This window comes from Cavia porcellus, unplaced genomic scaffold, assembly GCF_034190915.1.
Source record: "Cavia porcellus strain 051 isolate PalLab524CR breed Dunkin Hartley unplaced genomic scaffold, mCavPor4.1 scaffold_22, whole genome shotgun sequence".
NCBI classification, from domain to species: Eukaryota; Metazoa; Chordata; class Mammalia; order Rodentia; family Caviidae; genus Cavia; species Cavia porcellus.
The window spans coordinates 8,488,654-8,496,550 of NW_026947505.1; positions in this window are offsets into that span (position 1 = coordinate 8,488,654).

A 7,897-nucleotide genomic window follows, 5' to 3' on the forward strand; every position below is an offset into this window, starting at 1 on the left:
TGGTTTATGTCTCATATCGGACACAGCAACAAAAATCTGACTAATATAATCTATCCAACATAACTAATGATCACTTTCTGTGATCTTATATAAAAATCACAGAAGCATATTCATAATGAAGTTGTAGGTATCATCAAAAGTGAAGAAACTGGAGTTTTTTTGTAAGTTAATTGAAACTTTGCAGTCATTTCCAAATTCCTCTGATTATCTGTCACAATCATTAATCATTTCAAGATAAACAATTTTTGTAATGCATTCCTTGAGGAGTGGGTATTTTGCCTTCTTACCAGCGATTTTCTTCAAAGTATCCTCAACAGAATTATGTAATTAGGGGATATTCTTATCGCCAAAGAAAAGATATGATCATCATCATCTTTATATTTCATATCTACAGGGTCCTTGAGTATAAATCACACATTTCAAATAAAGCTATCATTACTCGTCTGTAAAACATTTATACTCAGTAAGTGATGTTAGGATGGCTTTATGCTTTTTAACCAGATGAACAATAAATCTATATTCTTAAACTAATCAAAAAGGAAGTTTTTGGTACTTGAAAACCTTCACTACTAGAAATAAAATGCAATATTAATATGCTACTATTTACTTGAAATTCATGAGCTCCTTTGGGAATCAATGATTTTGAAAGCACTGTTTCCCTTTGAAAATTGAGTTTACTTATATATTTTAGGCATGATGGTATATATACAAAAATTTCTCAGAGTAGTGTCTTTTGCTAATAAATTTTCCAAAAAAATTCCCATTTTATCAAGTAAATTCTGTAATTTTAAAAAGTTTTATTTTGCCAATATATTGAGTGTATCTCAGTATTTGATTACTCTGCACCTGTGCAAAATGATCATTAAATCAGTAAGAATGCCAAATGAATTGTGGGCATATATTGATATTATCTTTGTTAATTTTTGTACCAAACCTGCTTGAAACATCAGCCACATAATAGCACAGGACACAAATTTCTGTTAAATCTACCAATTGATCCATAATTCAAGTGTGAAAATGTAAAACATGATGATGTTTTAATATCCTTTGTTAAGAATTTCTTCATCTTCATTGAAAAGCTAATAAAAATATAATATTATAATGTCATTTATCATCAACAGCAAAACAATTTAATATATATTGTATGGTCATAAAATATACACATTTTGTTTAATATATATACAAGTATGAATACAGTTACTAGTACTTCAAGCACTGAAAACTTTTCTTGCAAGACAAGAATTTTCTTCACATTGAAAATTTTTATGCATCATGTAAAAAGGAAGGAGGGAAGGAAGGGAGAGAGAGACAGAGGGAGGGAGAGAGGCAAACAAATCCAGGAAGAAAGGAAGGAAAGATCCAGGAAGGAAGGGTTAGTTTTCTTCCTTTTTCTTTTTTTTGGTTGAATATGATTTTTCTGAAAGTAAAATTTTAGTAACAATATGTTTGCATTCATTTCCACAATTTTTAAAATTCCCTTTTTTATTGAAAAATTATCGTGTTTTAACCATTGAGATATGAAGCAGATATGAAAATACTGAGTCTATTTTCATGATTCTGTACACCCTGTATGTCAGCTGGGCTAACTCTGTCCTTTGATGGAGAAATGAGGTTTTAACTGTATCTCATTCACCTCCCTGTAGTATCCCTCTCACTGTCTGGACAAAATGTGCTGGATCAAGGGAAGGAAGTAGTTCTGATCATTTGTTCACTGACTTTTTCTACAGTTTCATTTTCAGATTATCTTACTGTCAGATTCTTTCCTGCTCCAAATTGGAAGTTTAAAAAAAAATATGTGGCACGCTTATACTGAAAGTATATATGATAATTTGTTGGTAGCATTGAAGGAGGTTACATGGTCAAAAAGTTGATAAGAAAAAATATGAATCCATGGCCTTTGACATCTTGTTATCAGATATTTCTTATTGGAAAGATTTCTCAGCAGTCCTTAAAATCTTTTGTGTATGTTGCTTAGAACCTTTTTCTATTTTGTATTTATTGTCACTTTTCTCCATGTTATTTGCCTCCATCTGCACATTTTTAATAATTTACATCCAGCGTTTTTGGCTGTCAAGTTGTACAGTCTTTGTCATTCTTGATTCACTCGTCATCCTTTGTCACTTTGTCCTTTATTCCTGGGATGAGATGTATATGGATAGCCTGCAAAGGCTCCTTTGTTTTCTCTATCCAGCTGGCTTTAACCTCTAATAGACACCAGCAGGAAATCAGAAAATGGAAGACTACAAAATCAGGGTTTCCAGTCCACTGCCTCCCACCCTACTGGGTTACCATATGTTTACTGTGTCCTTCTGCATATGAAAACTACTTCTGCAAGTGACCATGTCTATGGTCTCAACCTTGTGTTCTGAGCCCTGACCTTCTAACTAAAACCATGCATACTGAAAAACATGTTTTTATCTGATTCCCAAAATTCTTTCCAGGAAAAGATTAGGTGCCTGCAATTACCTTAACATTTTCCCCTAATATGCATATTTTAAGATGTGCCTTTGGTTTGCTGTGTTAACCTGAAGAGGTTTTTGAAGTAAGTCATAAAAGGAAAGCAATGATTATGATGAGCTTTGTAGATTTTTACTTATTATGAACTGACAGAGGCATCAAAAAATTAATGTATCTAATTATATCAAGAAAGATACAACCCAATATTTGCTAATTACATGAAACTCAAAGCTGCTAGAGAGTCATTTTCCAAAAGAAAGCTTCCCTCCATGGCATGCTTTTGTCAGGAGAACACCTGGCACCTGAAAAAGAATTTTAAAAAAGCACATGATCAATAGAAGCTTGAAGTTAGGGAATGTTTTCCTGTTAAATCAGGATGTAAGGTTTTGAGTGATGTTAGCAACTATACTAGTAAAGAGACTGAGATGTAGACAAGAATTTCTACAAATTCATTTTCTATTGCTCCTTAACATTATCCAAAACTCAGCAAATTAAAATGTCTAGTTGTATCTTTAAGAATAAAGGTATTATTTCTGTTGTGCTTCAGACATTGGCATTACATGTATCATTTTCACTTTTTTGAGTTGGTTCATTAATAATACATATGAATATATTAACCTTGCATTGACAAAATTCAAAGTTTAAATACACTAATATAATACCATGTATTTAATTTTCTGTTAGTAAAAGTTTTGCTTATGAACACCATCTGCTAAAAAGCCAGATCAAGTTACAGCTACGTTTTCCTGCCATTTTCATATATGTTTATCTAAGCATATTGCATGAACTGAGTGCACGTGAGGAAATACCACTGGAAGAGTCTATCTCACACTGAGTCTTTCATGATATGAAAGATTTAGCTGTATCATTGCTCACTTCTCTGCACTTCATGCTTAAATCTATTAGAACTCTCATAATCTACCATAATACAGCCTAAATTCTGAACTGATAGAAATCTCAATGATTAAAATATAGTATTTAATAACTTGTGTTTTGAATGTCTGACCAAACACTCATGTGTTCAGACATAGGCCTGAAAGTGCTTAAATCACTGGGACAATGTACAGAGTAGATTACTCCATAGTTAAGTTCATAAGAGGTATACTTGAGGGATGAGTCCCACAATCTAGAAGGTATAGTCTTCTCTCTGGATCTTTTCTTCTACCTCTACTTCCAGGATACCATGGGATGGGAAGCTTTCATTCCCTATGTCCTTCTACTGTGCCATTTTTGCTTTGAGGCTAAGCATAAATAGAATAAAATTTATGAAATTACAAGCCAAAATATCTCTCTCCTCCCTTGGGATTCAGGGGTCAGGTACTTTGTCCAAGTATTAGAAAAGTCATAATTTATTAACACATATGTGCTATATAGGATAATTATTTTGTCTGACACTTGAAATCTTCAATATAGTAATATTTATTGTACAAAGTTTACTGATCTGAAAATAAACCATAGACAGGTTACATCATAACCAAGTCAATTAGTAAGTAACTTCACATGGATATGGTATATTGCTGGGTTTCCATGAAGTTTTTGAAGAAAATCCCCTGACACTTGATAGCTAAAAACACATAGTAATCAAAAAACCTGCTTCAACTTCTCTCCCTTTTCAAGTTATGTTGCAAAAACTAAGTGTAATGTTCAGATTGAGAAGATGTGTTTTGGATTTAAGAAAACCATTCTATTGGCATTCCCATTTCTGGAACACAATAGCCAGTTCCCACAATTTAAAGAGATCTAATTTGGCTTATAGTTTCAGGGAATTCAGTCCATGATCACTTGGCTCCAAAACAGAAAGATCACGACACAAGTGTATACCACAGCAAATATACTTAATTCATTGTAGCTTTGAATTAGAGCAGGGCAAAAATGCTAGAGAGCATGGAGTGAAAGACCAGAAAATGACCCAAGGCCACACTGCCAGGACTATGCATACACACCCAAAAGGGTGTTGGGCAAATGGCCTGGATAGATTCCAAGGGCAACAAAGTTGATACTCTACCCTAATTATCACAATTATTTTTAAAATCTTAGCTTTGTCATTTTATGGCTTTGAGATCATAAGTAATTCATTTACTTTTTTTTTTTTTTTTTTGGTTTTACATTGCTCCTCTGTAATATAAGAATAGTCATATCTAACTCATGTTTAGGCAGGAGTAGCTAAGAATGTGTAACTAAGAGCAGTGGGTTATTTGATACTATAAAATATTCTGTGGTTCTAATCAACTTCTGCAATGAATAATAGAATTCAAATTATAGATGCTGTGACCCTCCAAATGAGGTTGTTGGTCTAGTTTCTTCTAGGATAGCAAGCAGCATCTTGCCTTTTTCCTGGTGTCTTATAAGATGAAATGTATTCCTAGCAAATTCATGTGCCTTCACCAAAGGACACCACCAAAAAGTAAAGAAAAAACTAACAGAATGAGAATCAATTTTTGCCAGTTACTCCTGAGAGACAGGACTAATATCTAGTATATATAAAGAACTGGAAAAAAAATAGACCCTCCAAGTTTAAAGACACAATCCAAAATGAGCATTTGAAATGAATAGGTAGTTGTCTAGTGAAGATTTAGAAATGACTAATAAACGCATGAAAAAATGTTCAACACCACTGGCCATTCATGAACTTCAAATTAAAACAACACTGCACAAAGAATTGCTATCATTATGAAATCAACCAGTAACAAACGGTAGTGGAAAAAGGATTGCTAACTAGTATGCTAATTAGCATTTTAGTATTTAATTTGAGTAATGGGCTCAAAGGGCAAAAGAATGCACTCTTTTTTCCCCAATTGTAAATTTAGCTATTTGGTATTAGTAACTTGAAGTCACCTAAGGAACAAGTTCATCATAAAATCAGGAAGTGCTAGTCTCTCTCTGTCTCTCTGTCTCTCTCTGTCTCTGTGTCTCTCTCTGTCTCTCTGTCTCTGTCTCTGTCTCTGTCTTTCTCTCTGTCTGTCTCTGTCTCTCTCTCTCTGTCTCTCTGTCTCTGTCTCTCTCTCTGTTTCTCTCTGTCTCTGTCTGTCTGTCTCTCTCTCTCTCTCTCTCTCTCTCTCTCTCGCTCTCTCTCTCTTATAGGTTTCTTTAATCATCAAATCACCCTTTAGAAGACTCAAATAGATCAGAACTACTCAAACTGTAGTGCATTGACTAATGCAAGGCACAGAAATATGTTACTTTTCTATCTTGAACTACATGCAATAGTTGAAGCATTTTGAAACATACAGAGCATTCTGTCATTACATTTATATGTGTGCTTGTCTGTTTTTGATTACTAAATTCAATTCTTTTTTCAAGTGCTGTAGACAATGTCGGATTGTGAAAAAATGCACTCATGATTTCATTGCTGTGGATACTGAACTTAAGCAGTCCCCTGCTTCATAGAGTCTCTATAACCAGATCACTTTCAATTAATTTTACCCTGCCATGGAAACTGGAGCTCATTCAAGTACTTGCTTGTTTTCTGTTCTCACTGGTTTAAGGACCAAGAATGACTGATGTCTCAGCCAACTCAAATTACTGCTATGAACTTTAGTAAGTGTATTTATTATAAATTCCATTTTTCTGGGAATTAACTTTTATAGAGCAAATAGGAATATTTCTCTAATGTGGAAAGCTATCAGAAAATCAAAAGCTCAAGATTGGCATGATGAAAGAGAAAGTGATGCTGGCAAAGGGGAGCCAAAAGTAATTCTGCAGTGAAAGATTTTGTGGATGTTAGAAACTTGCTCAGAAATTATGTTGTAAAAAAACCTTTATTAAGTCCAGTGTTATTTTGAAAGCTGCAATTTTCTTCAAAACTTTGGCATTTATGTCTATACTTCAAATAACCTATTGAATATTTTATAGTTTGTATTTTTACTAGTCTAAATTTGTACTTAAAAGCTTCAATGTTATTTTAAAAATCCGAAACTAGAGATGGGTGGAAAGTTGAGGCCAGGCATGTGGAATACTTATCTCCTGTGTATCTTATCTGATTACAATGCTGCTGATTTCAATGCCTGGCTAAATTAAGCAAACCCATTTATATCCTTTATCTCCTGGCAGAACAGCAAATCCATATTCTGTGTCTCCACACATTCTCTTTCACTGAGTTTTGACTGCCTCATCCTGAAATAAAGGAGGATTAGCATTCATATTCATTTTATGATGTGCCAATTCATTTATACTTAACATTGTACTTAATAGTCACAATCATAAAACAGTTCTATTACTAGCTTTAGTATAGAACAAAAATATCTGAAATACAGAGAGCTCACAAAATAATAAATGACAAATACTATATAAATGACAAATTTAAGGTAAAATTTAATATTTAAACTTCCAAAGTTAATGGTTTTTTCCTTTATCAACTAATCCTCTGCTAGAGTCTTCACCCAATGAATATTTTGCTTTCTCTCCTGTCTCTTTTTGGAGCTCTCATTTGTCCTCCTCTAAGAATTTCATGCCGTCTTCACCGTGATTAGTTTAGGGAAACAGTAGGTTCTTCTTCTATCAAAATGTATCCATTATCATATTAATGGGTATGAGATATTATATTAATGAGCAAGAGAAGGGTGTGTTTTTAGCTACTATAAATAAAACTATAATTATAAATTTATAATACTATACTATACTAAATAATACTATACTATACTATACTAAATAATACTATACTATAGTATAATACTATACTATACTAAATTTATAATGCTATAAATAAAATATCTATAAACATTCTTTGATGTGTCTGTTGGTAGATGTAGGTGTTTAGTAGACACTGTGCTTTATGTATTAGTTTGTTAGGTCATACAATAATTGTAGATTTGACTTCAATAAAACACTTCCAAGTGGTTTCTCATACTCATATATTTTAGAGAAAATTTTTAAACAAATTTAACTCTGTTGGGAGCCATTGAATCTAGAAATTGACCACAAGTGCAGAGCTGGGCATGGCCATTCCAAAAACAAAAAGTGTCCAGGGCAAGGCACATGAAGAAGCTGTTTTAGTTCAGAGAACACCTAGCCCCAGGGCAATCTGAACAGTGGGTTCCAGGATGATAGGTTGTCACGTGACCTTAAGTTGCTAAAAGGTATAAATAAATGCCCCTGCAGTGAAAGGCCAGTTCCTTCTCTCTCATCAGGAAAGTAAGGGCTCCACCTGATCTTAGCTTTTGTCTCTTCTTTATTTTCTCACCCTCTCAACTGTCCTTCCCCCCAAACCCCTGGGAACATCTGGAGCTGCACCTGGTCACTAAAAACTCATGAAATCCTTCCAACCAAGTTTTCAATTTTTTTACTTTGTTCATTCCAGAAGATATCAAATGTTTTCTCTTTGAAGTTTTCCCCATGATCAGTGATATCATTTACTTTTTCATTTCTGTTTCTCCTTATTTGCTATATTATTTCATTTGCATTAATCAGTTATAGGAAGAGAAAGATTCCACATATTCTGCTA